The sequence below is a fragment of the Papaver somniferum genome, chromosome 4, assembly GCF_003573695.1.
Source record: "Papaver somniferum cultivar HN1 chromosome 4, ASM357369v1, whole genome shotgun sequence".
Classification (NCBI taxonomy): Eukaryota; Viridiplantae; Streptophyta; class Magnoliopsida; order Ranunculales; family Papaveraceae; genus Papaver; species Papaver somniferum.
In genome coordinates this window covers 66,484,154-66,494,559 of record NC_039361.1, presented here as the reverse complement: position 1 = coordinate 66,494,559, position 10,406 = coordinate 66,484,154, and positions in this window count along the sequence as shown.

Here is a 10,406-nt window from a genome sequence, read left to right as displayed (position 1 = left end):
ATAGATAGGCGTGCTTTTAATTTTTAATCACAAACGTCATATTAAAGCTTAGATTGAACAAACTAAAGTCTTCGTTTAATTTTTCTATTTTTCGTTGTTGTTATATTCCCTTTTATATTGAAATCTAATATATTTTATTTTAGTACTGAAAACATAATTTGGCTAACTTTGTCTGTGTTAGTGGTTGTCCAGATTTGTCCCCGAGAAAGATAAATTAATGTCTATGGTTATCCGGACCATACCCATTTTCTGCACGTGTGCGTTAGGTTTTCGGTAGATGGATGAGTCACCGTGGGTGCTCAATCGTTTTGTACAGGTACCCAAAATCCTCTATCCTAGAAATCTTGATACCTCAAGCTTCACTATAGCAAAGTTGTCTTCGCTCCCAACAACATCAACTCCAATCAAATCTTCCCAGGATACCAGAATCATCCGCGCTGTAGATGAGACTGTGGTTGATAATGATCCACCTCACAAGAAACCCTGCGTTCAGAAGATGCCCGAAGGTTTCTCATGATCCACCATTACTGAAAATTCTGCATTATGAAGCCTTGCACCAAATAAAACAATACTTGAGAATAGTATATCATGTTTCTTTGTATGTCTGCATTTTTTTTATTTTTTTAGTGTGTTTCCCTTTTTTTCATTTTATTCTGGTGTGTTTTCCTTACTGCATTTTGTTACGAGTAATTTCCATTTTTTTTTTTTTGCTTTTGCTTTCAGTATTAGTCCCTTTGGTCATGATCTACAGTAACATTAGTGGATCTGATTTATCATGTGTAACTGTTCTGATATGATAATATAATTTATGTTCCCAATCTTGATCTAAATCCCAAAGTTGGAATGTTAATTTTGTTATAGTGGTTTTGAAGGAAATTTTCGGACACTGGCATCACCAAGCTAACGTATTTCAACTTCTAAGTAGATGATTTCACTTTTGGCAAAAAATAAACCAATGAATTTTCACTTTTGGCAAAAAAATTTTTATCAAAGACGCCAACAAGTGTTATGGTTTTAGATAATGTACCCTGACTTTTCTGTTTTACTCTATAATTGTTTGATTTTCTTGAATAAGTTATAAAGTCTACGTGTTCTGCTCTTCTTATTGATAGCAATTCTCCGGATTGATATGTGGTAAAGTGAAAAATCAAACAATTCCATTACGATGACCATCATGAACTCTAGCAGATCAGGTTATTTATAATTTGTTCTTTCTGATTGTATAAAAATACCGGAGGCAGTATAAATCAAAATAAGCGAGACCACACCAATTGGTCACCAGACTGCTCCACATTGAAAAGACATAAGATTGTTATGCCATACCCCTACCAAAGAGGTTGACAATTCTAGAGGAGACAATGGGTACCTATTGTCAGGTGTAAGAGATGACCGGATTGTATGAGCGACTTTGCAAGGTAAGTATATGATCTTACAAATCAACCCAGTAACAAAAAAGATGTACTCAATCATTGAAAGATGCATGACAATAAGGGAACTTCGATCTTGCCTCCCCAATTATATATTAGTCAGTTTTAATATGTTTTCCTCTCCAAAAAAAATATATATCGTGATTAAGCCGCATAATCCTCGACCATAAAAAGTCATGCAATGATTACGGAAAACGGCTGCCAAAGAATCTGATGATTCTGGAGGTGACTTATCTGCCAAAGAGACTTCGCAACATAAAAGTATATATATGGTCTTACAAATCAAGACATATATTTCGAGAAGTAAAATTTCAATAACATATATTCCAATAAGTAAAAAAAAAAGTCCGAGAAAGTACAGATTATCTACAGATTTTTTAAACTGGAAATGGAGAAAAAATAAAGAATCACGGAGGTGAACTCATTTTCATAATTTAAGATATTAAACGCGTACATACTCCCTTTAAAATTAGTTGTAGTATATATATTTTTCTGAACTTTATATGGCGAAAAAGCGTATAATTTTGGAAAGTATTTCTTATTTAATGGAGTGTGTGAACAACATTAGTTGTTTACCCGATTGAACAGAGAAAACAAAACAGGGGATATCCCTACGATATCTATGACCAAGCCAGATTTAACATACATCGAACTAGAAGGAGTTGATAAATATTCGAGACACATTTTATACAATATTAAAAATGAACCAATATCAAGGCCCGTGCCGTTACGGCACGGGTGAAAGGCTAGTATATCTATAAGGCAAGTGTGTCTCCCAAAACTTATTTCAATCGCAAAGTCTTATGTCTCATCCTTTGGAGACGATGGCTCGTACCTTTCTCTTCTAAATTGTAATATTCTCATGCAATTCTCTAATGCTCAGGACACCTGAGTAGCTGGGATTTTCTATTGTAATGGTTTTCTGAAGAAAATAAAACCATATGTATCGTATCACGAGGTCTTATCACTAAAGTTCCCTGGTCAGAAGAAAGTCATAAACAGATCCATTGTATTTGCATATTAAAAAAAGTGCATATTTAAAGAGGAAACAATGAAAAAAATAGATGGTGGAACAACTTCTTGAAACCCTGGACGAGCATCAGTGTGCCTCCATTCATCCCATGCATCATTCTCATACCATTTGAACCAGGTTTTATAAGAACACATGGCACCACGATTAGTTACAGCCAAAGATCCAAGGACTGACAACCCAGAGTGTTGGACGTTTCTACCAGACATCAAGTGATTATAACGCATTATTTGTTATTATTATTTTTTTTATTTTGAAGGAATAAGGCCTCTAAAGAGGCCAACTTTATTAAACTACCTCAATAGTTGAGGTTTGAGAAAATACAATGAGGTGGAGAATCTGCATTCCATCTCCTATTTACATTGTTATGAAAATCATATTGGAAAATGTCATGAGCCATAGAGTTTGCACTTTTCCTAACATGCTGGAAATTTACAACAATAAATAAAGATACTAAATCCTTTATCTTAAGAATTTCAGATCGAATACTCCAAGGAATCTCTCGAACATCTCCATTTACTGTAGTTGTAACATTCGCAGCATCACCTTATATGATCACTCTGTCAAAGTTTAGGTCTTTTCCTAATTCCACTCCCAATATGCAGGCCACCGATTATGCCATAAGTGGAGAAGTTGTTACGAAAGTGATAGATGCACATCCTAGGAACCTTCCATTAAAGTCGCGAGCCACTGCACCAGCCGCGCCATTGTTAGGGATAAAGCCGCATCCATATTAATTTTGATAAAAGGTTGTTCAGGCGGATTCCAAGCTTGAATTATAATAGATGAATTTTTTTGTTATTCATCCATTGTAAAGATGGTCGTTGAACACCAAATTTGTGACCATCCCAGAAGAACCATCCAAGGTCATAAATTTAATCATGCTAAATATGAGCTAACCTAGTTGAGCCATTGTACGCCGCAGACGGAAATGGAAAACTATTACCAAGAGTCATACCAGAAGAACCTTGTAGCATGGAATTAGAACTAGAACCATAGGTGGGAAGGAACCTTGATTTCAATTCCTAAACTGCTACTATGATATCTTGATGTCCAAGGGAAAGATCAGGGCTTGTAGCATCGCATAGATCAAGAGACTTTCATTTTCAAACACGGACAAGTTATTATACTAAATTTATGATACACAAGCAAACAATTAAAATGATGCGGAAAAAAACAATGCAGCAAAAAAAATCGTACAAATACAAATTGAATTCCAAAGTGTGTGAATTAGAACTTACATTAGAGAACATATGGAAGGATGAGGGTATCAAGTACACCATAATCATTTCGAGGGTACCAAATACACCATAATATTTTCGATATAAACCTATACAAGACACATTTTGTGTAATGTAATACAGACAACCACTGTCAAGGAGATTACAACAACAAGGTGTACACTTGGTATATAGAGTAAGTTCGAAATATAAATAAAACAAACCAAGTGTTAGATTAACGTACAGTGTATTTACTTTAATTATAAATATAAAGTAATATCATGGGGAAGTATAGTAAATCACACAACACATAAGATTTTGTTAACGAGGAGAATGCAAGGCAGAAAAACCCTTGGACCTAGTCCAGTTTTGGATACTCTCAAAATTAAGTCGATATGCGAAGACTACTGCAACTTCGTATAGTTGATACAAATTAAACTGACTTCAAGTTACTTAGTTGCCTCAGTGAAAAGACGATGGTACCCAAATACACTACAATCTTTAATTTATCCACCTACAAGTCTTCTTAACGAAAGTGATTGTCTATGGAAAAAGTCGAGACAATACGACAAATCGGTATTCACACTTTGTGTGATCGCTATGGATACGAGATCGAGACAATACACACAATCAAAGTATGATAACTTGATAGTAGGCTCAGACTTAACCAAACTCTATAGGATCACTATCAAGTAAAGCGGAGTTAACATTTGTGTAATTTATTTGAATTAACAACAATTTTAATTGTGAAAAGAAAAAGTAAATGACACATCATGATTTTGTTAACGAGGAGACCGCAGATGCATAAATACCCCAGGACCCAGTCCAGAATTGAATACTCTCAGAATTAAGCCTCTATACAAAATCTAAACCAACTTCGTTTAGTTGATACCAAGCAACTAACCCTAGTTCACTCAGTTTCTTCAGTATCCCTGTGCTTCCGACTTCAATGAGTGCACGCACTGGAACAATTCCTTTGGATCGTATTCCAAACATTGTTAGAGCATAGCTCGGTTGAACCCTCCAAGCGTTGGTATGCCAAGTTTGTCATATTTTAGTGAATCAAAACTCATCTAAGAGTTGCTTGATTATGTAACTAGAGACAACTTCTTATAAGTTAGACTAGAAAGTCTAGGATTATTAGACATACAAGTATACTCGAAGACCTGAAGAATGTGAAGAAGTAACAAGCTACAACGACGACATCATCCTTCCTCTTGAGGTTAGTAATATTGACTTGAACAGTTTCATTCCTAACGTATCTTTCAAGTCGTGATATATTGAAAACATAACTGCGAAGTTGTGAATGATTATACTCTAGTAGTGAGACATGATCACATGATCATATTGTTAAGTAATTAGGGTACGAAGTATAACGCCTATCTTTTAAACTTCGTACATATGACATCGACATAATAATATGAATGCTATTGTGATTATGTGTATGGGTAAGTGTGAAAATTTCATCCTAGGAAACAATGTTTACATTTGTTTAAAGGAAATACATGCATGAACTTGTTTTATAAATCGAAAGGGAAATCGCTAGGCTTATTGGTATCGTTATTCATTGCATATCTTTAGATTACCAATATGTGTGAGTTAGTGGAACCTATCATAACTTGTTATTTATCTTGGTATAACTAATCACAATGCCTGACTTATGATTTGGTATGACTTTTTTACTGTAACCGATCCTAAGTAATCACCCGAGATGGTATGACCGATATTTATAATTGGTGTGACCGATCCCGGTAATTGGTGTGACCGATCACAAAAGAGGTGTGTAATCGATCCTTGTAATTGGTGTAACCGGTCCTAGTAATTGGTGTAACCGATCCTAGTAATTGATGTAACTGATCCTAGTGACTTGTGTAACCGATCACAAGTAATACCATGAATATATGGTAATCGGTCCTGGTAATTGACGTAATCGATCATGGTAACTGATGTAACCGGTCCTGGTAACTTGTGTGTTCGATCACAACCAAACCATATTAAGGTAGAACCGATCCTTGTGTTTGGTAAAACCGTGAACCCATGAGTGATTTGATATTTGATCAATCACATAGTTGTCTTGGGATACAAATGAACCAATTCTAAACTTGTTTGGAAATGTGGTATAATCGATTCTAATATTGTAAATATGAAAGAGGATTTACAAAGAAAAGATGTCAACATACTTTGAACATGAACAATAACTCTTATCTTTATTGTTCAAAGATATTCCTTAATTACTCAAGGAGATATTGTTCCGAAATAAATTAAGAATTTTTCTAATTAAGGTTGTTAGGTTTATATGCTTTAATTACCAGCAATTAAATGTATATCTCAAGAAAATAAAATTGGTAATGTGCATTTACTAATTGGAGATTTTGTATTGAGAGAATTCGAAAAATATTGGACAGAACATTTCCAGGAATTATGAAAACCGATTTGGGAATTTATTGCATATCTTGAGAATATTCGATTTTGGAAATTCCTTGGTGTCCAAACATCCTTGGTCTATGAATACCCAAGTTTGCATTTCTAGCAAACTATCCTAAGATCCAGGCAAAATTCATCTTTTGTTGTTTTTGGTGGAGAGGAAAATCCCCTAATTAGGCGAAATCTCTTACGACCGCTCGTTTAAAGACTTATGTGGAATCAAGAAGCTCTACGAGTACTGTTGGTGGGAAACTAGATAGTTGCAGTTTATTTTAGTTTTCGATTGATTTTATTGACTAACGGTTTTTGAACTTTAATTGCACCTAGTTTGTTTATTCTTGAGAATCTTCTCTTTTGATATAAGATTCACTCAAACTAGATCAAAGTGTCGACGAGATCTCTACATAATTGTTAACAGACTTCGTTATGTGCATGATTGATCACAAGAGATTCAAGTGGTGTTGTGCAGGAGTGTATTGAAGATTAAAGAAGATTTTAAGACAAATACGATTTCTTATTTGGTTTCTATATATTTTGGTGTGCATAAACCTTGATCGGCTTGGATCTAACTAGAATCATATTTATTCAATTGATTAGTTTCCAGAGATCTGCATCACCTAATAGTTTCTTGCTGGAATCTATATTGATTAATTGAAAATCTAAACTCTGATACTTCGGTAGTTGTTGGATAGATTGATCTAACCAGGCAAAGGAGTTTATTAGTTTAAACGAAAGATCCTTTGCATATGACTTGAGATATATTCATCTGAAAGAATCAAAAGAGATGTTACTAAATAATTTTGTTGTTCCTTTACTGTTTGGAATAAGATCCAAAGGAATTGTTCCAGTGCGTGCACTTATTGAATGTCGGAAGCGCAGGGATACTGAAGAAACTAAATGAACTAGGTTTAGTTGCTTGGTCTCAGCTATACGAAGTTGGTTTAGATTTTGTATAACGACTTAATTCTGAAAGTATTCAATTCTGGACTAGGTCCCGGGGTTTTTCTGCATTTGCGGTTTCCTCGTTAACAAAATCTTGTTGTGTCATTTACTTTTCCTTTCCACAATTATACTTGTTATTATTATAATTTAAAGTAAATTACACAAACCTTAACTCTGTATTACTTGATAGTGATCCTATAGAGTTTGGTTAAGTTCGAACCTATTATCAAGTAATCACACTTTGATTGTTCTATTGTCTCGATCTAGTATCCATATACGATCACACAAAGTGTGAATACCTATTTGTAGTATTGTCTCGACTTTGTCCATAGACACTCACTTTAGGTAAGAGGACTTATAGGTGGATATTTTAAAGATTGTGGTGTATTTGGGTATCCTCGTCTTTTTAAAATTGTAAGAAGAGAGGATTTTGGGTGATTTGAATAGAGAATTAGAGTTGTATTTATATAGGATTTTTGATTTTGAAAAAATGACCGTTGCGATCCGACGGTGAAGAAGATAGAGTCGTTATAATGATGGATGGTTAGGATCGGGTGTGAGGGAGGTGTAAACGAAAAAAAAGTCAAACAAATAAATTTACGGAAACGTAAACGCAGTTTCCATGTAAAATTTTACGGTAACTCAATAACCGTATCAACTGCCAAACGGGTACTAAGTTTCCGTGTGATTTCCCTTCCCTACAAGGCATATAAGATTTTATCCACTTTGCCAAGTAGGAAAGGAATATCCCTACTCAAGTAGGGATATGAGAGACCATAGTGGTTTGGAAATTTGATTTTTCCCTACATATGAGGGATATGGTATAGAAATGGGGCACCATAGTGTTTGGCCTCAAAGAAGAAAAAAATCATCTTCTCTCTGTAATTCAAAGGATTAGAAGAAAGGGGTTATCTTTTTATGAAGGAGGAAGACGAAACCAACCATCACGTTTTTTTTCTTCAAACCCGAAAAAATAAAAATAAAGCCCTACAAAAATTGGGGATGTTATTTTGTCTCGAGATCACATATCGCATGGTAGATGTGGCGATAATCTATTAGGGTTCGAAACCAAAAGTGACAGAATAACATAATTTGTACGAGCAAAAGCAGAGAAAAAGTATGAAAAAACTATTAACAAGATAGTAATTAAAACTGATTTAGTTGAATTCAATTCCTTCAAGATACAGAGTTTGGATATTATAACTACTAGAAGTTCTTAAACAAGGTACTTCTGATTAAAGCAACTAATATCTATCTAAAAATAGAATTTCTAGAACTAATCTAATTAAGGAAACTGAATATTAAACAGAGTAAGCCATAAAAACAGAAACAAGTGAGTTGTAAGTTGGTGTCCTAACATCCCACCGCGCCTGAAAAATGGCTTGTCCTCAAGCCTCAAAGTCTGGAAATCGAAGAAGAAGATCATCAACATATTTCCAAGTTGCTTCTTCAACGGAATGATCTTTCCACTTAACAAGCCATTTAGTGCTAGCAGCATTGTTCTTCTTATACATCTTGCATTTTAAAATTTCCTCAGGCTCCCATTCTGTATAATCCACAGTTATTGGTAGATAAGTACTCACTTCAACTAAGGATCCCAATTTCAGTTTCAAATGTGAAACATGAAATACTGGATGAATCTTTCTAGTAGCTGGTAATTCCAAACGATAAGCAACTGACCTAATCTTCTCAATAACACAAAATGGTCCATAAATTCTTGGAGAGAGTTTTGAATAAGATTGATTAAGTACTGTGGTTTGACGATATGGATGCAACCTCAGAAAAATAAAATCACCAACTTGAAAAGTCCGTTCAGTTCTGTGAGCATCAGCATTGTAGTATGTGATCTTGATCTTGTAAACTTTCATCCACCGTATGCATCATTGCATAACCAGGAATATAAGTAGAAATTGTTGGTGAAATCCGACTATAAAGTGCTTGATAAGGAGTCATTTTGATTGAAGAATGGTAAGTTGTATTATACCACCATTCTTCCCATGGTAACCATTTTGTCCAATCTTTGGGTTTAACTCCTGCAAAACAGCGTAAGCAACATTCCAGAGTCTTATTTGTTACTTCAGTTCCATCTGTTTCAGGATGATATGATGAACTGCGGAAAAGCTGAGTATCTTATAAAGAGAAGAAATCTTCCCAAAAGTTACTTATAAAAATAGGATCTCGATCACTGACTACTGTCTTTGGCATTCCATGTAAGTGTACAATCTCACGCACAAAAATGTCAACAATCTTAGCAACAGTGTAGGGGTGAGACAAAGCTATAAAGTGTGCATATTTAGTCAATCGATCAATCACCACCAAAATAGAACTTTTTCGATTCGAAACTGGAAGTCCATCAACAAAATCCATGGAAATATCAATCCAAACATCAGTAGGAATTGATAATGGTCGCAAAATCCCTGGGGGTGCAATAGCTTCAGATTTGTTGCGCTGACAAATATCACATTGTCTAATATATTTACTAAAGACTTCATACCTTTCCAGTAAAAATTTAGCTGTAGACTTTTGTATGTTCGCAGAAATCCTAAATGACCACCTATTGGAGAAGAATGATACTCACTGAGTAGTTTAGAACACCAATTAGAAGTAGGTACCACTACAATGCGATTCTTGTAACGAAGAATTCTAGCAGTATGAGAATAATGAGTTTTATAAGCTGCATTAGTTTTTAAATTGTCAATAAGAGTGCTTAAGTCAGCATCATCATGAAACTCTTTGACAATTTCATCAATGCCAGAAAATATAGGAGTTGAAATAACCAATAGTTGAGAATCAATTATACGCGATAAGCCATCAGCAGCTTGGTTTGTTGTACCACATCTATAAAGTATCTCATAATCATAACCAAGTAACTTGGACAACCACTTTTGTTGTTCTATTAAAGATAATCTTTGTTCTAGAAAGTACTTGAGAATCCTATGATCTGTATAAACTTTAAAATGTCGACCAAGCAGGTAAGGCGCCATTTCTGAACTGCAGAGACTATAGCAAGCGTTTCTTTATCATAAATTGATAAATTAAGATTTTTACCAGATAGTGGTTTACTGAAAAAGGAAATAGGCCTTTGTTCTTGCATTAATACAAATCCTAAACCATTACCAGAAGCATTACATTCTAAGTAAAATGGTTTGGTGAAATATGGCAAAGCTAACACAAGAGTAGTTGTTAGAGCCAATTTTAAAATTTCAAATGCCTTTGTAGTTATATCAGTCCATAAGAAGGAATTATGTTTTAACAACTGAGTTAACGGAGCTCTTATCTTGCCATAGTTTTTGACAAACTTACAGTAATATCCAGCCAAACCCAAGAATCCACGCAGATCTTTAATCGTAGTTGGAATTGGCC